At 37.7% G+C, this 24779-nt stretch overlaps 1 long non-coding RNA gene across 1 annotated transcript in view; it reads left to right on the top strand.

Annotated features, from left to right (window-relative positions):
• LOC120324211 overlaps positions 1-24779 on the top strand; it is an 81086-nt gene that overhangs the window by 13901 nt on the left and 42406 nt on the right. Inside the window, exon 2 of the long non-coding RNA XR_005565329.1 lies at positions 15708-15773. This is a non-coding gene — a long non-coding RNA (uncharacterized LOC120324211). The remainder of the gene's footprint in view (positions 1-15707; positions 15774-24779) is intronic.

Here is a 24779-nt window from a genome sequence, read left to right as displayed (position 1 = left end):
TATACATAACAGTTCAGCTGGAAGATATAAGCATAAATGAGGGAAGTAAAAGCTATCACAGTAGCATTTAGAAAATAATAAGCATTTTTGCTCTCCAGGACACCTTGCTGCCGTGTGGTACGTGAGCCAAATCAACACACAGCAGAGCTGCAGACCCAGTTATAAGCGTAGGAAACTTCCTGAGAATTTATTATACATAATAGTCTTGGAAAGGCACAAAGGTGAAGTAGTACCAAAAGCTTTGTGCAGAAATGCTTTCCCATATTGCAGAAATAACCACATCCCGATTTCCCCCTGAGGAGAGCTCAGTGTGTTGCCACAGGAGTGCTCAGGGCTCAGACACAACAGCCACCAAGCACGGGAAAAGATGTGCCAACTCAGAGAGGTAGGACGTGCAAATGCATCTCCCAGTCCAGCATCTGACAGGGTTTGTACAGGAACTGTCTGCCACACCTGGAGTTTTCTTCCTGAGATTTCAGAAGTGATTCTGTTCCACAGTGGGGTAAACCCGAGTCTTTTTGAAGCTTTCTATGAGAAATAAGATGGAAAGACTATCCAGTGGTAAAGACATTCACCTGCAATGTCAGGTCTCAAAGTGACATTCAAGCTGGTCTTGAATTTGGCTTTTTTTTTGATACACTGATGTTTTTATTTGTCCTGGAGCTTTTCCATTTACTGTAAATTGATATTCCTTGAGACAGCCCAAGTGAGATTGATAACAGCACTTACAGGAAAAGCCTGATACAAACATTCAATTCCTGCCATCTTCCAGGTATAGAAGGCTCTGGGACTGGCCTAACAATCATATGGATTGTATAGTATTTCAAAAAGGCATCGGTTAAATATGAAGAGTGTCTATCATACTATTTTTGCTTGTCGTCGCAGTGGAGTTGAAGCCAGTAAAACATCCTAGGTGCTTTAGACCAGAAGGTGGAAGTATGCCAGTTAAGATTTTCTTGGTTTTGATGAATAAACTCCTGGCAGTGCTGAGGCCAGGCTGGTGCTGGCTGTTACATTCTTGGGCAAAGTGCAGTGACATTCCTAATGTCCAGGTTTGTTAGGACTTCGTGTTTCTTTCTCATTGGAAAGGTGACAGCATTAGCACTATGCACACAGTTGGCATAGTGTTGAAGGATGAATAGCTGTTGTGTTGCTCCTAGATTTTGCTTGGAAACATGTTCCCTGAGGGCCTGGTTATGCAGTCAAATCTTTCTGGGCAGATCTCCGAGCTTCCTGGAAAAGTGTATGCCTGAAACATTAAATGTAGCTTCATGCTTAGGTTTTGTTCCAGGATTTGGGGTCCTCGCCTCCTGATTCCTTATGACATCTGTAAGGGAAGATTATAGGAAAGCAAGCAAACATCTAAACTGTTCTTAATTACTATTTATAGTGGCTCTGCTAATTATGATCTTAGCTATATTCCCACTTTATAAATGACAAATAATTGGGTTAAACAGACTCACACACAACATTTGTTGGTCAATTACCTCTTAAATTATGTACAATTCTGTAATTAGGAAATGCAATTTTGCTTCTATACATAAATTTTTTTTTTTTCTAAATATGTACTTAGTATACCTGGAATGATGGCTTGTATTTGTACACAGAAGTTGAATTGAAAAGAGTTTTCCTATTAAAAGGGTATGATTCTGTAATCAACTTTATCTCTGTATGTATAAGGTGAATTACTGACGGAGGAGTCAATGGATGTAGAATTTCTAGGCATCCTGAAAAGCCAAATGAAATCTTTATTTATTTAAAGAGCAGATAATGGATGTTATAAAGTCAATATTATCCTAAAGCTCAATTACTTGAGAATTTACTACAATTCCAGTAAGAATGTTGAATTGCCAAGAAAAAGGCATTCTTGCGCGACACCTTAAAATACGCATAACACGAAATCTCATTTTACAAAGATAATTGAACTTTGCCATGAAAACATTAACCAAAGATGTAAATATTTTTAAATTTGTTTTCCCAACAAGATAAGGTGAAAATTAATCTGACAACAATGTGCATGATGTGTGTGATCGCTGTCAGCTCCATGATCGTATCTTTGGAGATGTCCTTGAAAAATTCACAAAGTGAACGTTTGGTTTCTCAGGTTGTGTAAAAGCTGAAGATTCTCTGTTAACACTGATGTATTTATACTGACTTTTACCTGATAGTACTATCTTCTTATTGTGAACACTACTGAAACAAATGATAAAGTCATCCCTCGTGTGAACAACATTTAAACATGTGCTCAAGCCCTTGCACATTTGAATGTTTTGGTCCAAATTCCCATTCAGACATGAACCACAGCAGTAAGAAGTGGCAAATAATATTTTTACTTCTTATGCATTAATATTTTTCCATAATTTCCCTTTATGATTATATTTGAGTTGGAAACTTCAATATCTAAACCAGCTGTTTAAAACTCAGTTTTATCAAGTTACTGTACGCTTTCATTAGCCCACTCTCCTTCCTCCCTAGTATATCAAGTTTTCATGGAGAGAAAAGAGAAAATGCAGTGAATTAGTCTTAGCAGTCAATCTCTACTTAAGTGCAAATTAAAATTTGTTTAATTTTAGTGCTGCAGGCAAGTCTTGTGTCTCTAAATCTCAACTTCTTAAGCCAGGTAATAGACAGCCCTGCCAGAGGAGATGTGATATAGGACCCAATGGTCCAACATGAGCTGACTGGTGACATCAAGACTGGAGCCAGCCTGGGCTGCAGTGATCACACACTGCTGGAGTTTGCAGTCCTGAGGGATACGGATCGGGCAAAGACTAAAATCAGGACCCTGAATTTTAAGAAAGCAAACTTCCAACTGTTCAAGACCCGGGGTGTTAACACAGCCTAGGGGGGTGAAGGGATGCAGAGCAGCCCTGCTGAGAAAGACTTGGGGGGTTCTGGTGGATGAAAACCTGGACATGACATGGCGTGTTCAATTCTATGAGGAATGCTCTGGACCTGTTTATATTTGTACTGATAGAAATATATTACAACAAGTAAAAATATTACCCCTCAGCCTCAATTTTTATTAACTAACCAGATCAGTCTTTTTTTAGGTTCTGCTCCACATTAGGTACTCAAATACCCTTTAAAATCTAAGCAGACCCTTATCCTTGTTTCAGTTGTTTATGTATTTGTAAAACAGTATCTTGGGTGAAATCTTATCATTGCTTGAGCTGTACTAATGTTTCCAATTCTATTGTGAAGTATCTTTTCTTTAAAGTATGAGTACTGAGGATATCAAAGTAATAGGTGGGACATGCTTTTCTTAATGGACAATACTTTACAGCCACTTTTGCATTTCTTGGTAATTTTTGATTATTTAATAGTCATTCACTTCCTTAGTCATTTGATTGATGAATTCTCAGCTTATAAAAATCTTGGGGTTTTTGCTCAGAGGTTGATCTTGCACAGTGTGTGTTTGAACTTGATTTCTATTTCAGAGCTTTGCAGCATGATGTATTTATTTTCTTAAGACTGACAATACCTATTAACTGCTTATTGTCTACATATTTTTTCAGGGCACTTGCACTTTTGTTTCAAGGATCAAGAATGAAAATTTACAGTTTTACAAAGGTCTTCAGTTGCAGCCAGATATTCTCCTTTCAGCTCTACCCACTGTATTTCCTTATGTTTATTTTTAGTTCTAATCCATATCATGTCCAACCTTGTGTGACACTGGAAAATAGTGATCTGTACAACTATAGTGTCATTATTCTGACCTCTGCATAGTGCAAGGATTTAAAAGAGATCTTGAAGGAAGAGATAATGAAAACAGTTATAGCCTTGTTATAATTACTGTGGGTGAAGGATATGCACCAGACAAGTTGTAATTAAAGAAACAGAGATAAAGAAAAAAGGGTATAAAATGAACCAAAGGTTTGCCAAAGATAGACTGTGTCTGAATAATCAAACAGCTTTAAGTGTACTAACTGATTTTCTAAGAAATGCAGTAGATTAAATCTATCTGGACTTCAAAAGTTTTATGATTCCTCCGTCTAGAAAATCGATTGTCATTTTTGAAGTCTGCTGCCATGAAATCCACAAAGAAATGAGGTTAGAGCCACTTTCTGCTTCTAGCCTGGCTCTGGAGGAGTGGAAGAAGAAAATTATTCCAATTTCTGGCCTCCTTCTGGAGAGGAAGGTTGTGTCACTTGTCACTGCCACTCGAGATATGTATAGTGCCCACAATCAGTTATTTCTGCTTACAAGTGCCCTTTTTCTATTCCAGGGGAGCTACTGTGAACATTTTTGGGCAATAGATATATTAGATATATAACTCGAAGAATGAACTTACTAAATAATTTCTTGTTGCAAGGCATATTCATAACAGGCTCTGCTCTATATTGGAAAAAACCCCAAACAGTGGTTGTGCACCTGTGTGCAGTTGTCCCAGTTTTTTCTTATTTCTGTGTTAGTCCTCTTTGCTTCCTTGAACAGAAGGAAGAGTTGCAGAGCCAATGTCCCAAGTCCACTTTCAACGACAAATCTCATTTTAGAAGTTCACATTACTGAATTGTAATCAAATAAAATGTGGCTGAGAAAGGACTGCGGGAAGATGTGTAGTCTTTAGTCAGCTCCTCTTGGCACTGTGATTCTTTAGTGAGGTTTTTCAAAACTTGTCTCAGTGGAGTCTATCTCCCTTCTCAGGGAAATATTTAAATTTTTATCTCTGTTTATGGTTAGGAAAACTTTAACATGTCATCCAAGTGCCTTCATCAACTCTTGTCCGTTGATTTTTGACCTTGTTCAGCTGAATATGTGTACAACAGTTTATTCCCTTCCTCTTTGTGGCAACCTTTTAATAGTTGGAACTGTCTCCTCAGTTGTCTAGACTAGACTGAGAGGCTTTCCTGTTTTTCCTTGGGTATATTCCATCTCTTCTAGAATTTTTATTATTTTTTGGTGCTCTTCCATGGACTTGCTTAAATAGAGTCCCAAATCTTTTAAGGTGAGATGTCGCAGTGTTCAGGTGAGGCCTTATTGTGTTGTGTGAAGTAGAAGGGCTACTTTGACTTTATTTATTTCTAATACTACTTTTGTGCCATGTCAGAAGAATTATGCTTTTCTCAAGCACATTGCTACTGAAAATAAGTAGGTAAAATGCAGCTCGCTTACGATGGGACTTTTCACCAAGCTTTCACAGAGATTTACAAACACCACACTTGCAAAAATGACTAACATGAAATTGCATTGCTCGAGTCCTTTAGATTTACCAAGGGTCCCAAACCCTGTTGACAAATGCTATTTACACAGTCCCAGCAATTTATTACTGATTTGTTATCCATAACATAAACATAGAGAGACATAATGTAGTGTCCAGCCTCACTAGACTAAGATTAGTTGGCTCAGCATGTCCCCACCTACCACTTTCTTGATCACCATTGCTATCAATAATTCTGTTTACTGACATTACAATGCAAAAAAAGCTATCCACAAGCTATCATAACAATGTATCACAACTTCCCAGGAGCAAATACAATTAAATAATTTTATTAAAACAAAAGAAATAAGCCAATACAGAAGGTGTGATGGGAAAGTGAAATGCAGTGCTTTACAGGTCTTAACTAAATATTTGTACAGTGCTCATCCCCATTCAGCAGTACGTGTTCCTGTTGTGACGACTGAAGGTGTAATAGGTTGAAGTTGTCTTCATGCATCGTTTATAAGCAGAAACAAAGGGTGGAAAACAATCAATTTAAGAGAAGTCAGGGTTGGAATTTTTTTGAGAAATTGTACCAAAGGCTTTGAAAATCTTGTACTTTTTTTCCAGGAGTCAGACCCAATAATTGATCTAGGAGCAACTTTAAATTTTCCCTGTACTGTCAGGTGCTTTACTGGCCTAAGAGAACAATTTCTCCTAATCCAAGTTGTAACATGGCAAACTCTGTATCAGCCGCGGAATTCTCGAAACTTAGAATTTCTTCCTTCTTGCTTTATCCTTTCACAAATTCTCCACAAACTGTCAGGTGCCCTGCAGCTTGTACGGCTCTCTGGTTCCTTTGTTGACAATCCCCATCTTTGCTCCGAGAAGCAGCATTAGCTTTCCAACAGGAGCCAGTCAGAGTGGTTAGGTCAAGGACTGTCGAGTGCAGTGTGACAGGTAAGTTTCTGCTCACGAATTTTCCCCTGGGAGTTGGAGTGAATAAAGTCTGAGCGGAAAGAAAGCAGGCTGGAGGATCTGGGTCTGCAGCATGCAGGCATCTCCCTCTAGAACTCATTTATTAAGCTCTTGGGGCTTGTTAATTTTATGGTCCTCGCAGACACAATGTTGTTAATGTGGAGGAATTTAACAGAGTTGCTGAGAAATGGTGTCTAGATGGTTCACCAAAATGTCTGAGTCACCCTTGTGACCTTTTCTAAAAGTTTCCCATCTGCAGATTTCCAATTTAAGCATCCAGAACCCTTGACACTGAGGACTTCGCAGGATGATTTAACTTTGATGTCTCTCCCCCACCATAATTCCCTGGAACCTCTAATGGCACTAGGGACAGAAGTGCTTTACAGAGGAGAAAACAATATGTTTTAACCTCATTCTCTGACATTAACTGCAATACACAGAGAAAGCCTGACTTCCATGGGCTCAGTGTGCTGCAGGGAGCTACTCCTGGGACTATTGGAGTAATGAGACTACAGTTTTTAAATGAACTAGTGCACCAAACCACACTTAAATAGTTGATAATAGAACAAACCTTTCAAACAGTGTTTCATTGTGAATGGGGCTTGGATATATTTACATATGGAGAAAGAGAGAAATAAGATTTCATGTAAAACTTCCTTAACATATATTAATTATTAAAATATGTCTGCCTCTTAAAAAGCAAGCATTAGGCTGAGAGTTTCTTCTTACTTCTTATGATATTCTTTGTAGATTCCCAATGCTTATTTTAAGAGCATTGATTTAAAGGGTCTCCTTTGCCAGCAGTGCCCCAAGGATTGAGGGAGAGGAATGTGCAATGAAAATCTTGTTCTATCTTCAGGAACACTGTGTGAGGAATAATTGCTCTCCTGTTAGAAACATCTTTCCCAGGGTTGCACAGAGGATGTGCCAACAGTGACCATGCAGTCCCTGCATCATGTAGCCAGGCTAAATGCTTGGACAATTCTTGTATCAGACAGCTATGGAACCACTGAGTTCCGTTTTACTACCAGGTTTTTAATCATCTTCCAACAAGGCAAAATGCAATCTGCCTGTGAGCGAACCTACTAAGTCTATTCTGTAATAAGGTTGTACCAAAAAATGACAGGTGCAGTTTTACAAGGTGCTGAGCCCAGTCCTACAGTAGTTTATGGCTTTCTGTTCCCACTGTAATCAAAATTGAATATACTGATATATTCATCAGCACTACATAGGAGAACTGGGCTCCACTGAAATGCAGTTTCAATCTCAGCTCACTTTTGATGGATTGGTTTTGTTTGTGAATAATTCTATTTATGATCCCAAGTCCTTAATAAACACTGCATCTTCATTCTTGGCCTCTTAATCTTCCATGAGATTGCATCTTGGTGTGATTCTTCAGCCTTGTCTCTTATTATGTTTTATTATATCTGCTGGATTGTATGTGTACCGGAAATAAAACAAACTCGGTGAGCAAGTTTCAGATAATCTTTTCCTATCCAGTCTACAAGTTTGGGTGGTAGCTTGAAATACATAAGATCTTATTATATTTTCAGTTCAGTTCTCACAGCTGAGCTAAGGTAAATCCTTAAAGTGTAAATAAAATGCAGAAAATTACTACCAGACAGATAGAACAATATAACCCCAGAAATTAGAATTTGTTTCTGAGTTCACTGTCTAGCAGTTACAAGAATTTCTCATATGGAAAAAACATTTATTCTTTGTTACTTTAATAACTTGCAAGACCCTCTGCGGGGAGTTCATATACTTACTTCATATTAGAATTCTCAAACCTTGCTGTATAGTAATATGCTCATATTCTCCCCCCAAACTGGATTAAGTAAATAAGACTTATTTCTTATATATTTCTGCAGCAAAATATAATGCTGGTAGTCTTGCTTATTTTGTCTGTATTAATGCAATCTGCCCTCGCTGTGTAATGCTGATGAATAAATCACTAAATGTGTAATAGCATCTATTTACTCTGAATGGCAACATTTTAGTCAAGACAGGAAATGACTATTCATGTTTTTTTATTTTTTTTCCCTCCTTCTCCTATTATCTGAAAATAAATTAATTGTATTGTGTGTTGCCACTATAGAAACACGTAAAATTACACCTCACAATAAAGTAGTGGTATGTTTTCCAGTCTCCACGTGAAGGTATTTAACATCTAGTTTGCAAGTAAATTGCTTTTCTCACTTTTGTTACGTGGTGCCAGGATTGTAACAATTTTGTCAAAACAAGGCCTTTAATTACTGCACCTTTGTGATGATAGGTTATTAATGTCCACAAAATTCTTGGCAAATTGCATGAGAAACTCAATAGAATAAAAAGTTTGATCATCGCTAAAAAGTGAATGAAATGGATTCCAAATCTGATGGACCTGTCATAGGCAAAAAGTTATTAACTTGATTTTTATAGCTTTTGCTGGTCCTTATGTTCCCTACTGTACCAGTGACAAATGTATCTGGTGTACCAACTACTATTCTGCAGGAATACAAAGAGGAAAAGAAGGTCTATTTTACACTGCTTTTAAGTATATTGAATTTATAGCAGTTCAGTGAATTCAGCCAGTCTGGAACAACTCATTGTCTTGCAACTCTGTGCAAGTTTCTACTGAGTATAGCTGGTTTAATTCCTCATGATGAAGCACCACCATTCTTATTTTTAAAATAAGAATGCTAAACAGTACATGATGTCAAATATTAAATTAATAACAGTGGTAATGAATTGGCCTTTTTTTCCCTCTGCTTGTGAATTGGCCAGAAAGAGATATGACAGAGTAAGATTTATGGTTGTAGTCAATGATCTTAAAGATCTTTTCCAACATAGATGAAGAACCTATGGTTCTGTTATTTTGTTATATGAAATTACTGCTAACAATATTTTAACAGTTCCTGAACTGTATGAAAATGGTCTTTTATGAGTATTTTCTACTCACTTTTTTATTGTGTTATAGGGTTACATTCTGATCACAGACTTGTGATCACAACACTTGTATAAGTGTTGGATTCTGTAAATAACTAAGTTTACAATTTTTAATTTCCTGTGATTATAAATATCAGTCCTGTAATGCATTAAAATATCTCCCAAATTGCTGATTTTTTTAAGCAACTGGAAATACTATTCTTGCTTTTTTGTGAGGACCATTCTGGTTTCATAACACCTGTAAGTAAGTGTAAGATCCTTTTTCTCCCTGTCTTTCACTTGTCATTGAAATTTCATTTATCATAAAAAGGCTGAAAAGGGAATGGTTGCAATTTATAATAAGTAAATTGTCCATGTTGAAATTCTGGTTTGTGTTGAGTAAATTGATTTCCCCTTATAACATATCTACTTTTTTCCTTGTCATTGGTTCTGGTAAAACTTTTCATGAGGAAGCTTTTTATAGAGAGGAATTTCTTGAAGGGAAATTGCAGGAAAGCAATGACAGAACAAGTGGCCATTATTTCCTCAGAGTATGCTGATGTGCAAATGTAAAGCAATACAAAACAAGGGCATTAAGTCAACATGGCAAGAAAAAAAAACAGAAGAAAACCAAAACTTCCATTAAGCATGATGTTTGTTGTCCATGTTGTCCTGCTCCATGTTATTTCATATATTCTGTGAGCATACAGTGAGCATAAGTGAGCTGGTACTATCCAAAATCTCATGCCATTTGTGGACAGGGAAAAAAGCAGGATGAACTTGTGCTTACACTGGCAGTTGTGGAGCAGGAATTAGTTCATAGTGATGCTTGACCATAAGTGGCTGGGGCTTGTTCTCGTTTTTTCTTCTTGACTTTGAAGGAGGAATTCTTCCTTTGTTTTCCGGCTGTATTTTGAGCAGAAGACAGAGTTGTGGTGGAAAATTGTGTATTTGTACCACTTGCTATGCCAGTGGTATAAACAGAGGAAATCTTTAGGAGCCATGAGGACAGAACTGATTATTAGAAGGGAGAGGGGTCTAATGGGTTGCAGAAACGGACCTACCAGCTACTTGGATAGACTGGTTAGAATTCCTACTCCATGAAAAATCTACAAGTGTTGTCTTCCAAGGCTACAGAAAAACTGGGAGAACTTTGATGAAATGCTGAACTAAGCAGAGGGTTATTGATATTCAGAGAGTACCACTAACCCTTCTCCTTGTAAAGGCAGCTCAAGTTTCCCTTGAAAGGACAGGAGAGAGTGGCTAACAACCGAAGTCTGGATGTTTTACTGCCAGTGACTTCCTTAATTTATCTTCACTTTAAGTTTTATTCATGCCCCAAGGTTCTAGGAGGTTGGTAGAACTCTTAGAAAAGAGACTGCTGGTACCTGGTGACTGAAGCAGTTAGAATGATGTTGAACTGATGAATCCAGTAAAACATAAACTCTGACAAGGTTGGTATAAATAAAAACAAGTGCATTCATGCAGCTCATTTGCAAATTGCAGGTTATTTGCAGATAGTCATGCTTGTAAGATGGATGACTCCATAATTACTGATAATAGTAAACCTAATACTATGAAACCAGCCATGTTGATTTTCTTTGTTCCTCTTCACATTTGTAAAATGCTTTTGAACACCTGGCAGGTTGGGGAGTAGAGTCTAGCACTGGAGCTTGGCAGAGAAGGAGGAAGAGGCATCAGGAATATATTATATACTTTTAACTGAAACTGGACCTGCTTGCAGGAGTATAATGAACTCCTTAACGATGAATGCATTTCATATAAACCAGGAAATTCCCCTCTCTTCAACTCATAGTTTCTGAAGCAGTGGGCAGTGCTTCCTGTGCTACACTCATGCCTATGAATTTTGGGGCCAGGGCAGCACAGAGGCATCTCAAGGAATGTAACAGGTCTGCTTCGCAGGGTGTTTCTGTTGACATCAGCTGGAGGAGCATAAGTATCATCCACTCTAAGGTTTCTTTTAAAGACTTTTCTCACTGTGTATCTTGGTCAGAATGACTATAAAAGGGGAGGTCTTTTAGGGTCATTTGGGTCTGGGTAGTGTTCGGGAGCTGACCTCTGCCTTCCAGCTGTCTGGATTTCCATTTCCATTTCTGAATAACTTGTTCCTTATTTTGCCATGCTGCTTCTGAAGTGTGTGCTCCGCTCCTGGCATCAGAATTGGATTTCCTGATTGTGCCGAAATAACTTTGTAGTGGTGTGTATTATTTCTTTTCCATTTAAGATGGGGTCCTGGGAATATTAATTCCATACATTTATAAGGCTCCCTGACTTCTTTTTGACCATTTAGTAACACCTAAGACTCAAAACTTAGGTTAGAGGTGAACAGACAATATGGGGTAGGCAGATGATGACTGATGATGACTAGGCAAAACACTGATTGGTGTAACATAAAATAAATGAAAAGTGCAGGGAATAGAAGGGAAAGGTAAATAAGTAAGTGGTAGTATGTGGAGGGTAAATGATCTCTGGGAACACCATGGGGAGACTTCTTGTGTTTCACTGGAATAATTCAATGCAGCAAAATTTCACATGCTGGCCCTTTATCAGTATTCTACTTAAGACAAAAGCATTCATTTTACTGGAAAGAGCACTGACTGACCCAAGTAGAACTCTTTACATGAGCAAGATTTATCCACCAATCTTCTTCTTTCTTTGAATAGTAATATTATACAATATTAACCCTGAGTAAATGTCAGCTGATGATACTTTTGTGGCTCCTTTAGGTAAATTTTTCATGATGTATTCTAGATGTTCCTTTTCTTGGAGCCTTCAGATGGTTTTTTATTTTGCTTTGTTGCTGCTGCTGAGTTCTCTTTTTTTAAGCTGTGTTCAAAGAAAACAGTAATTAATTAAGAAAATTACCTATACAAGCAGACTTTGATGGCAGTGCAAACAGTGACATTCACAGGAAGAAACACTTTGCAAGTTGACAGACTATTTCAGTAAAGCTCCTGTAGCATCTCTGTGAGGGAAATTATAGGGTTCATTTTTTTCCTGTGTTTGCAGTGCTGAAGCATGTGGACTACCTAATTTGAACCTTTAGATAATTAAGAATAGCCTTATATCATTAATGATTATATGCATGTTTAACTGCTACTTTCTCTTTTGAAACTATTGGCCATCTTTAATTAATACAGGTACAGCAGGGAACACTTTGCTGACATTTGACTAATCCACACAGAGCTGCAGTGAGATTCCAGGTAAACTATATCTTCCAAGGCTATAGAGTTTGTCTGAGGACATAGCAGCACTTGCTAACAAGTGGTGCCCCAGTTTTGATCTTCAGCATCTATATCATAGGGGTTTGGGAGGCAGGATTGCTCTTCTCTTTATTAATAGACCCTGGAAATTACTATTAAAGTAAATGCTTTTCTTCTGTGAATTAGCAGCAATTAAGTGCAGATTTTTGGGAATGGTAACCAGGTGACTCAAAATGGTATTCTTTTAATCTGTAACTCTAACTGTTAATTGGTCCATGATCAAGTTTTTGTATTTCATCTGTATCTCAGGCACAGAGTTATTTTTAAGGAATGTATTGTAAAAATAGAAGCATGAGTTTATTTGACAAATGTTTGGTCTCTATCTATTGCTTCACTATGACAAGTTTAAGAAGTTGAGAGAGAAATGTTCAAGTAACTCTGCTAGTCTTCCTTATAAAACTTTGCTTTAAACTTCCTTAATTGTGATCAGTCTCTTGGGTTTTCTGCCTCTTTCCCTTTGTTGAAGACTAACAGAAAAATCCAGACTTCTATTCCTCCCATTTTTTCTCAAAGGTATAACTGAAATTAAGTACACTTAGCTCAGGTGAAACTAGTGGAATTACTGCCACAACTCTTGTTAATGAGTTGTGTCTGTGTTGTGTACTTCATTCCACAGACCCACCTTCCTCAGTAATTCTATGCTATGCAATACATCATTGGTGTTTTACACTACCAGTTTCCTATTAACATCCAATTTAAGAGCAATCCACACTTGGAGAACTTATCCTTTCCTTTATGACATAATTATGCATAAAGCACTTAGTGCAGAAGAGAACTTATTTCTTTTTCACCTGGAGCTGAGAGTGCTACACTGTTGCTTGCAGGGCTTTATGCTTAAAAAGCAAATCCAAAGTACGCTAAGGCATTTTTCAAAATTTATTGTCTTTAAATTAAAAATAAGCAACCAATGTTTAATTTAACATTATATTTTTGATTAAATTAATTGTTGTCTTTGTCTTCTAGATTTATGTCCCTAGTAAGCATGACTAAGCCAAATTCTATTAGCTGAACACTAGTGGCTTCAATTAATTTTATGCTTTCGTAGCTTTACCTAGCTGTATTTTAAAGCTAGACTATTTAAAGAAACATCAGGGAATTTAAAATTAAAGGCCATCCACTTTGTCCCCTTTTAAGTCTCTCATACTTTAAACATTTGACTTAAAACAAGAACATATGAGTACGAAGCCTGAAGTTACCAGCCACAAGCAAATAAAAGTTATCATGTTATCTAGTTCACTGAGCAATTGTTTCATTGCAAAGATACCTTCCACAATCTGAGCAGTGCGTATCATTAACTGATAGAGTAGTGATGGTTGTCGCTCACTACCCCTCTTGAGATAAGAAAAACTGTGCTCTTACTACCCCTCCAGCTTTCCTTCCCTGTTAAACTTTCTCCCCCTCCCCATAGTTAAAGGAAAAGGAAAAGGAACTGAGCTGCTCTCTGTCTGTTAAACACCTTTATTGCTGCTTCTTGGCCTTTGAACTGGCAAAGGCCAGTTGTGTCCCTTCAGAGAGGATCAGTGGTTGGGGGTCAGACGGGCCTTGGTACCGGAAGGCTCACTCACAACAGCAGCTGTTCCTGCCCGCTTGTAACACACGCCTTTGAGACAAGGTCTGCAAACTCTGCCCTCCTATTACACCTCTACAAAATCAATAAACACCGAAAACCGAGTAAAACAAATTAACTTGGCATCTGGAACACAGGGCCAGTCTATACTGATATTTAGGGTTAAGCAGGAGGTCACCCTCAAGGTTCCGTGCCAGGTACTGCAGCAGTCCCCAAGGAGATTTTGGCTTTGGAGTAAAGCCATCCATACTGTGATAGGCAGACAAGGCCAGCCTGTGCAAAGATAAAGCCCTGATCTGCCATTGCTGCTCTCCTCTTTAGACACTACATAGGGTGGGAAGATGGAAGCAGTAAACTGGGATGGTTCTGCACCGATCCTGTGTGTAAGATGTGCAGCGTGAGCATGATTCAGAGAAGGATGAGAGAGGCAAGAAGCTGTTTCAAAGCTTGACCTCCTATCTAAAAATTAAATAGATTTTTACAGCCTTGAGAGGCCAGTGCCTTAGGGTAAAACTTGGAGATTTATAGTATTAGAGGAAGGCAGATAGGAGCTGCATTAAGGTTCTTAATGAAACTTAAGGTCAACATAGTCCAACGCTGATCCTTCCGTACAAGTGTCAAACCTCATATCAGCTCCTTCTTTCCATGTTGTCTGGTTTTGGCTGCATAACCAGACATATGAAAGATATAGCTGGCTGTGGTTCTTCTGGATCAAAGTAACAATGAAATACAAGGGTAGATTTTTCTCAAAAAAAACAAAACAAAACAAAAAACAAACAAACAAAAAAAACCCCAAAAAACCACAAACAAAAAAACAAAAAAACAAAAACAAACAAACCTCTGATTATTGTGTTCCTCTAAACCAGTTCAGTGAAAACTAATGGTGTGCAAATTCCACAGAAAGTATTTAAGCACTTAGAAGAATAATCAATAAATGACAGTTAAGCAGAGTTTTGGTGGAGGTTTTTATCCATATGGTTTGAATGATCACATCCACATTCATAAATGTAATAATTGTGTGCTCATGATAATAAAGTTCAATAGATTTTGATTGCTGTAACTGCCCTTCCACTATTCGAGAATGTTAGATTGTTCCCTTCTGTTAAATTCTCTTCACTAATTTTGTCCTGGACTAATGTTGTAAGGTACTTAACTTTGTTAATTAAAGATACAAGCCAAGCATGATGCTGAAGGATGATGCTGCCAATGACATTCTCTATTCTAAAGAATCAGACCAAGGTTTTTAACCAACTGCACCCTAAGTTCTGTGGCCAATTACTAGGTACTGAGCTGAAACAGAGTGGAAAACATAGACCTTGCCTGTGTATCTGGACAGTAGCCATGCATGAAAAGCCATGTTCAGAAGAGATGTTTCTTGTTATAATCAAAACTGTTGTCTAAGCAGGGTAGGCTATATTTTGCCCTGTCTATTATTTCTTTGTAATCCTCTTGAATTATGTGTCACTCAGCTCCAAAAATAATTTTCCTCGTCTGTGTTGATGCTTTTGCCTCCAAATTGCTGCACTGGCTTCTTTTGAATAAGTCCTACTTGATAGTAGACTAACTGCCAGGTTCAATCCCTTATCCCTCTCTGTGAAGGCCTGGAACATCTTGATCTGTTTTCACCTTGAACCTTTTTCATCCTTTATTCCTTTGCTATGTATGCCTCATACCTGGAAGAGGTTTGCTGTCTTGTTGCACCGGTCTCTTGACATACATCTCATTTAATCTCCTCAAGATTCAGTTCTGCCAACTGCCCCAAAGCAGACCCAGGCATAATATTCTATTCAAGCTACTGACAGTAATGTGATCTCATTTCATGTTTTCACAGACTCAGGCACAATTAGGTTTCAATCTTGACTGGCACTTTTGGACACCACAGAACACAGAACACAAAGTAAGTGAGAGGATGGATATTTCTCCTTTCTTTCCTTAATAACTCTTGCACTTCTGTCACAGCAGGATCATAAGCTAATGAGAAACACTAGATTACAAAGTACATAATTGATTTTTTTCCTACAGAAAAGGGATGCTGCTTTTATGAAATCTCTATAAATTACCTTTAAATCCTAGTATTTTTATTGTATAAGAGAGCTATGAATGGCCCAGCACACTGCCTATGCATGCAGCATTATACAACACAAAATATTTCTGACCTTATTAGCCACTCCATATGGCTAAAAATGAATGTTGCATCACAGGATGTTATTTGAGAATAAATTGAAAACGCTTTACCCCGCACTGTAGCATATTCCAATGGTTTCTTCCCAGAGCAAATTTTTTGGCAAACATGACTTAATGTTGATACAAAATGTAATAGATCCTTTTGCAAAATTGAGCCTTAACAGCCCTTTTGTGGGGGGGAGGAGGGAGGGGTTGGGTTTATTTGGTTTTTGGGGTCTTTGTGTGTGCGTTCAGTTTGGGGTTTTTCCTTTGAGGGAGGGGTTGGTGGCGCATGAGTTGGATTTTTTGGCTAAACCCTTCCTATTTTCCTCCTTCGGCCTTTCTGAAGTTCTCATAATTCCTTGTCTTTAACTGATTTTCGGGGTTTTTTAAGTTCCATACCCTTACCATTACTGGCTTCTGGGATGATTGCTCTTCTTGTAAATACAAGCCACCTGTTGTCTATAGACTGAAGTATTTACAAGGGAGACTACAGAACCCTTAGGAGAGTTGAGTTCTATAATACAACAAAAGCTATGTGATAGGAGTAACTGCCATGCATCTTTCAGTGAGTCAGCTGTTCTCTGTTCATTAATGTATCTCTGTTGGTAACTTCTGAAACACTGGAACCCTCCAAGGCACTTCAAACAGCTCACAAATCAACCTTCCAGTTTTTAATGGTTCCTCCTTCTCCCTACAAATGAGAAACTCCCCCTAACTTTTCTCTGAAATTTTTCTAAAATTGCATTTGCATGCAGGCTGGTATGAGATTGTTTTCAGTGTAAGGTAAACTGAAGTTCTTCTGTGGATCTCTGTTGGGGAAACTTAAATTTAAACTGCAATTTAAATCTGCTGGAAGAATTGGCTTTCAGAAAGGAGGAAGTGCTTTGAAAACAGTATGTGCATATCACATAGACAAATAGCTGCACACTGGCATGTGTAGTGAGCTCTGTAACCACTCTTGGGCTGCCAAATCAGGATTTCATGATGCTCTGAAAGATAATGCATGGAAGTCAGGAGTTGTTATGGGGTTTTTGGTTGACTTTTTTTGAATTTTTTTTTGGGGGGGAGGGGAAGTTGTTTGTTTATTTCTTATGGCAGGACATATAGCAGTTAACAAAGGGATTTAATAAGAAGTTTTAATATATCCTCCAAATAATGATCTCAGCTGAGATGGAGTTAGTGCTGCTTAAGGAAATTGCTGGTTATCATCAATATGTGAAGAAACAGAAGCTGTTAGAAATACATTATCTCCTAAGAGCAAAAAAACCAAACACACCCATTACGATCATCAGAACACCATTCTGATGTTCCAGTTTATGGGAGTTAGAAATTATGTCCTTGTGACACAGCAGAAAAAGAAAGAAGAGTGCCATTTTGGAAGGGATGTAGGTAGGGACAAAACCCCTCATTGGCTCTATGAGCACATGTCCACAGATACTGATGGGGCTTAGAGCTGCTGTTTACAGAAACATTCTGTTTTAACCCTGATTTCAGGTACCTGACAGATGTCTAGACTTCTATTCAAACCATGGGTAATGCCTAAAAAAAGGAGCCTGCCAAAGTACGAGACTATTTTAATCAACTACCAGCATGCCTGATGTCAGGGGGCAATTTAAGCAACAGCAATATAATTACCCACAATATCTAAATCAGGCTACAGGTTGTTGGGTTTTGAGGACGTCAGTTTGGTTTTGTTTTTTTCTTGGGGTGGTGTGGGTTATATCTCTCCCAAAGCTTCCATTTATTTACTAAAATCTATCCTGGAGATATAGAGATAGTACCAAATAATAGAGTTTACTTCTATAAAAAGAAGAGCACAATAACCCATTTCTATAGCATTCTGTGATTTGTGTGTGTCGTGCCTGTACTCTATTGCAAATTATGCACTCTATTGCAAACTTTCAGGAATTAACCACTATAGTATTCAGGCTGTATTTGTTTTGTCACACAGACATATTCCATATTCCTTTGTACAATACCAATGAAAATTGGTTGTCTCGTTTAATGAAAAATAATGGCTTATTTTTTTTTTCACTATTCCAGTTTGCTTCTGGAATAATCCAGCTGTAGAAGAGAAGTACATCATGCTTGTGTTGACCAATATTTTCTTCCTTGATCTGTTTCATTGTATTCTATCCTTTCTCCTTTTGATTTGTATAAACACCTGTTTTGTTGAGCTCCTACAGCCTCCAAGGATCTTAGCATTTGATATGGTTAATTATAACATTATTGGATAAATTGGCCTCCTAGGTTTTGGTGGTACAACTCTGAAATGGATCACTACATATGCAAATCTAATATGCTGAAGAGAAAATAGTTATGTAAGAGACTTTTCCATTGATATTCTTTTAAAATAGCAGAACTGGTGAAACTACTTTATGTAATTCTGTCCAGTACTTCTGCATTTGTATAGTTTTTAATCTTAATTTTTTGCTGTGATATGCATCTGTTTGTTAGTTGCACAAATGCCCACGAGCTGGTGATTCTACAAAGAGAGAAGGGGGGAAGATGGAAATGCCCATTAAAACACATCAAGTAATTCCCTGCTTATTTCTTCTATTCTAAAAATGCAGTTATTTTGGAACTGTGGCTGTTGCTCAAAAATGCCGAAGCGGAAAGATCTGGAGACTGAAACTCTCCCTCAATGAAATCAGTAAGGTCGTTGTCAGCAGTGCTCGTCTCGCTCGTGTTGTTCTGCTAATACACCTTAATCTGTCCTGGGGGACCTGAGCTAATCACAGCTGTTCTGTCGAGGCTGTTAGCATGGATTTGGGCGGCTGCTGCTGCTGCTCTCCTGGTTTCCTGGTTTGGACACTTGTCTTGCTGTAATAAAGTTGTTAGAAAGACAATACTCATTAAGTTTTTTCATAAACACTTCCCCTTCTAGATCTAGAGATACCACCGTGAAGCTAATCCATATTTTGATCCATATTGCAAGGTGCTTGTGGCAGGATTCAGAGGTTTGATGGCTTCTCTATTTTATGCTAAGTCATTCCAGGCCTCAACCTGTTGAGAACATGCAGAATCTTTATTTGCTTTCCTGCTGATTTGCTCTCATCGTGAAGGGGGAGGATTTAGATCTAGGAGTAGTTGGTCTAAGGATTGTTCACGTAATTTTATGGCAACTTAAGAAGAAGTGTGTTCCTGTCTGGTGAGGTGAGTGTGTGTTCCACAGCTCTGCACCCTTTGGATGGAACCAAGCACCTACAAAGTGCAAGGAAAAATCTGGTGTCATACACATAAGCAACAACTTCAGTAATGAATGCTGTACCAAGTCTCACATTTCACCCTAATTTTAAAATATTGGCATTTCGAACATTTAGCTTTGTGTCGTTCATCACCAACTTAAAACAAGTATTTTCGTGTAAATAATGCACCTTAGATTTTTTGAATTATTTTATAATGCACCTTATGTTAACAATTTTGCCGCATGATAAGAGAGGAATTAGTAGAATTTAGTTTATGTACATCAGAAAATATTTGAATTCTTCATATTATCTTAGCTAAGGACCAGGTCCTTTTATTTTAGTGCTAGAAATTGATTCTTGAAATATATGAGACCCTCAACTCCCGAGATTATACGATGGGTGATGTTTCTTCTGCACTGTCGCTCTTACAAAGAGGTGATAAAACTCAAACAGAATTAGCTGCTCCATGGCTTCCCACACAATGAAGGGGTGTGTGGAGGGGGAAAGGGGTGGATTTGCTGTGGACTCACCATGTCGGTTCAATTCTTGATGGCTAGATGGGAGCATGGAAGGAAAGTGAGAAATTGCAAGGTGGTTCTGAAATCTCAAGGATTTATTTCTACTGGAATAAGTCCTTAAAACTGTGGACAAAAGATTCTTCAAGCCTCCTAGTTCCAACACATGTAGCTAAAAAGATAGATAGATTAAAGCTGGTTTTTAATTAATCTGCAAAGGCAAATTTGTAAATATAATATCACCTTTAGATGATTTGTAAATTCTCAGATTTGTAACAGGCTTTGGACACAGAAGAAAAAAAGTAGAAATTGTTCATAAAAAATATTTATTTGTGATTTCAATGGTCTTGAAAATACATTACTCAGCTTGCAAACAGTAAGGAAGGTGCCATCTTTTTCAAAGAATTCCAGTCTAAATGGGAATTCAATCAGGAAATGCAATGTGGAAAAAAAAAAAAAAAAGTGAAAAAAAATCACTATTTTGAGCAGTGTCATTCTTAGGGCTAGCCAGAAAAAACTCATTATTTTCTCTTCAGGAAGAGTGGACTGTAAGTGACTTTTTGGAAGAATTTTTTTCTCTTTTCCTTTTCTAAATAATTATATTTTCTTTGTGATTTCTTCAGAGCCTGCAGATTGCATATCTAGAATTTCATTATGAATGTCTTCAAGAATTCCTTTCTACAAGAAACAATTAATTTAGAGCCAGTCAAGCTATATATGGAGTTGGCCTCTGATAATTTTTTCCCAAATTTGCTAATCCAAATTCAATGATGCACAATACATCTGACAGTTTATTATTGGCCATTCAAGTATCATGAGACCCTTCTGTGACTCTTCATGGTCAGCTTTTGGATTTGATTACTGATGAAAGAAAATCACTGCAGACAAACTTTACCACTGCAACATTCTCTCCCTTCAAAGTCTTTTCAGGATATTCCCCCCTAAAACCTTGGTTTCTTGGTAATCTCTTTGCTTTGTGAAAACTATTTGTTTATTAATTTTATTTTTTGATTAATTTTGAATGTAGTTGCTGTTATATAGGTATGAAAAAAGTTTCTTTCTTACCCATTATCTGCTTAAACAGTGTTCTATAACAAAACTTCTCAAAAATACTTTAAATGTCTGGCATTTAAAGTATTCTGTTACAACCTGCTCATTAATATGATTATTGACTCCTTCAGCTTCGAGAAATTTATAGGACAATACTTTTTTCCTGCAAAAGCTGTATTCATTCTTTCCCATTATGTCATCTCTATCCACGTCCAATAAATATATTTTTACTTATTACCTTCTGTTCCTCTGAAGCTGAAGATGATTTAAGTGACAACACACAGGTTGTTACTTGGAATTTTCATATTTGGACTCCTAAGATGGAGACCATGTAGTAGTCCAGGGGATTTTTTTATTGTTAATTTGTTGAATTGACCTTAAACTGCTTCCACTGGTAGTTCCTGTTTTAGAGAGCTCTGTCACTAAAGTGTCTTTGAAGCCTGTGATAGAGGAGTCTCATCGATACCTTTAGTGAACACCAGTGCAATAAATTAATTTAGCTTTTCTGCTTTTGCATGATATTTGAGTGCTCCTTTTATGGGTTGATCTTTGAACAGCCCCACCTGGGAGACTTCCATTTTCTGAAGGGCTGTGGTGAGAGAAGCTGGATATCCAGTAAAGGGGATGCAGCTGTTTTGGCTTTGTACCATCTTGGGCTTTGCTGCTCAACATCTTTTTCAGCCTGGCACACCTGGTTCCATTTTTAATTATTCAGTTAAACTTTTCTAATTTTTTCAGTTTAGCATTACTTATTTTTAATTATTAAAATACTATTCAGTTTTCCAGTATAAGTGTTTTATCTCCCTTTTGGTCTTGTTTTACTGATTTCTGAAGTGAGATATACATCACTGTACTCTGATGAAACCCCAGAACCAACTCCATGCTGCTCTTATTTATCCTTTTAGCTACTTAATTTGTTTTTACTGTAGCTATCTCATTTTTAAATTGCTCACCTTTTTAAAGCTGGCCCTTGGTTCCAAGGGTAGCTTTTCTCTCCGCAACCCTCCAAAACCAATTAAATACTTTGTAGCCATTATTGTAGAATTAATTTTGTAAGTCAAAACCTACCAGAAGCTTCTGTGTGCACAGTACTGGCTGTACACACCCTCTTTATCAGGGATTGCCCTTCTTCCTATGGGTTCTCTGGCTCATAGATTCACTAAAAAAAAGTAACTAATGATGAAGAAAAATTCTTACTTTTTGAGTAAAAATATTATGTTACACATTAATATCTGAAGGACTATTTATGCACTGTACTTGGAGATGTATTTACGGCCTTCAGAGCCTCTCTAATGTCCTTGTGCATTTTCTTGTTTCTGTACCATCCTGATTAGGTGTTTTAGTAGCACAAAATTTCTGATTTGGGCACTAATTGGCAATCCTCGTATATGTATATATTTTGATACATTCACATTACCTGACAATAGACTATAATAATACTTTGTCTTCATCCTCTGTGCTTTTCAGTGGTACTTTTCTTTCTGATATTGTAGCCCTTTTTGTTACAATCCTTCCATGAAATTACTGTTGTACTTTTTCCTTTTTAGACTCCTAACATTTGTATTAGATATGCTTGGTTTTGGCTTAGCTCCATATTTTTGCATGTCTTACTTAATTGCAATTACTTAAGGAGTGTTCTTCATTATTTGCTACATTAGTTGGCTTATTCCATTTGTTTGTTTTCTGATATGGAGTTTTTATCACTTCATTACTAGAAAAATACCTCATCTTGACCTATATGCTCCACCTACCAACTCTTCCAGTCTGTCCTATCTTCCATCTTTATAAAAAAGCAAAACCAAAAAAAACACATCTTCTCTGATCGTTTGATTGCTAGTGCTGTGTTTTGGCAGCCTGCTCCTTTTGTTTTGTTCTTTTTCTGTTGCATGGTTTTATATATTTTCATACATATTTATCTATCTGTTAGTATTGGACTGAGCAGGTACCACATTTAATAAACCTGGTTGATCAGACTTAATCCCTGATATTTAAGGATTCATGGTGGGGGGTGATTGTTTCCACGTACAGCATCAGTTGCAAGTTAATCTCACAAGGAATGGGATAAATCCTTATATGCCAAGGTACCTGCTTGTAACTTCATTTTACTGCTGGGAACCAGGAATTAGTGTGCTTTAATATCAGGCCTGATAGTGACTCTGGGTCTGAATAATTCAGCTTTTCAGATCTAGATCACTAATACTAATGCCCTTGCTAGCCAGTGTGTTGGGACAGTCTCTACCCTGAGCCATTTTCATCTGCAGCTGGATGAAATACAGCTTAACTTCAAACAAGAGAGAGACTGATTTACAGCAGGCAGAAGTGTAGCTATATATTTCAAATGTATTTTGAATACTGAGGCTTTCATAACTGAATGCCTGTATTTTTCCAGGGCTCCTTGAATGTGCAGAGTCTATAAAAATTCGGGATCATACGGATTGCAGTACCAGAGAAAATTGTCCCAGCTGCCTGATCATTCATTCATCCAACTTAGTCACCCAAAACACACAAGGATGACTGTATAGGTGCAATAAGAATCCTTATTTTTCAAGGCTATATCCTGCCTGGTCTTTCACAGATGTTTTGTGACAGTTGCTTGCACTGTCCATAAATTTAGAAACCAGTAGCTCCTGGTTTCTGTTCTGGGCCTTTGTGGGAGTGTGTGTGCATCACTGCCTCTGGAAGAATGGCCATCTCCTGATGCATCTCAGTTTCTCCCCTTTGAATCATTACAAGGGTATCTCCTCAGGGAATTATGTGGACACCTGAAAAAGAAAAAAATTAAAAAAGAGGGAATATTCTCTGGTGTATGGTGTACCTACAATCTGCATCAACTTTGTGCTACAATGAGCTAAGTAGCTTAGAAACTGAAACAATGATAGGAAAAAAATAAAAGAGAGAGGAGGAACAAATGGAAAATTAACACAGGCCACAACCAGCACAGAAGTAAACCAAAAAAAAAAGAAGAAGAGCAAAAAAAGGAGAAAATACATGTCATAAAGAAGGGACAGGCAAGACTTGTATATCTGTCACTTTAGTAGCTGAATTTCCCATAAACTTCCATTGAGATCCGATTAGCTCTGCAGGGAGCAATATAAGTGGGAAAGCATTAGATGTAACTGAACTTGTGATAAATCCTCCTGCAGCCAAGCATTAGTCAGACATATACTGATCTAATAACAAGTCATGATTACAGTTTAATCCTGACTGGGACTTTCAGAATTACGGATAAAAATGATCACTTAGTGTTGACTTTTACAATTCCCAAAGGTAACAGTGGGGGGTTCTCATTAACTAAAGGAATTATTCAGTTTGAGGCTGCAGCCATATAACTGCATGCTTTTGACACAACTGGGATCATTAGTATCGTCACAGAGGTGTATCTGAATGACTTCTAAGCCAGGTACTAGTCACATCCCATGTAGAAAATTCCTAAGCACCTTACTGAACAGTTTTACATCTATGACACCAAATTTTAAAATTTTCCTATTTTCAATTTGGAAGAATCCTTCTTGCCCCACCCTTCCAGATGTGACAGACATTGCTCAAAGGTTTCATTCCTATGGTGCCTGAAAGTAGAGGTGCAATATAATGAGTCTCTGGTGTTCTTCATGATGTTGGGTGTGATGAATAAGATAAAGTAATAATATATATTTATGGTTGCTACTCATCATCATGGCTGGGCTTCGCAAACAAAGATTTGGGAAGGGTTCTACCCACATTTGTTACAAACGCGTTGGTGGCTGAAAAGGCCAACACGAAACAGACATGTCGGGTTGTAAAAGGCACAGCAGAAAGACTCCTTAGGTGGTAAATTCTGCAAGGCACAATTCTTTCTGCGTTGTCTTTTCTCCTCAAGAGTGATCCTGCGTGCTTTCTCAAAAGCATCAGCAGCGTTATAGATGGTGTGTCTCCAGACCTCCCGATTGGAGGCCAGAGTAGACCAGTTATGATGATCAATATGGCCAAGGCTGAGATGTTGTTTCA

The sequence above is a fragment of the Pipra filicauda genome, unplaced genomic scaffold, assembly GCF_003945595.2.
Source record: "Pipra filicauda isolate LSUMZ 115617 unplaced genomic scaffold, ASM394559v2 scaffold45_size4122338_pilon, whole genome shotgun sequence".
In the NCBI taxonomy this organism is placed as follows: domain Eukaryota; kingdom Metazoa; phylum Chordata; class Aves; order Passeriformes; family Pipridae; genus Pipra; species Pipra filicauda.
This window is presented reverse-complemented; position numbering and strand designations above follow the sequence as displayed.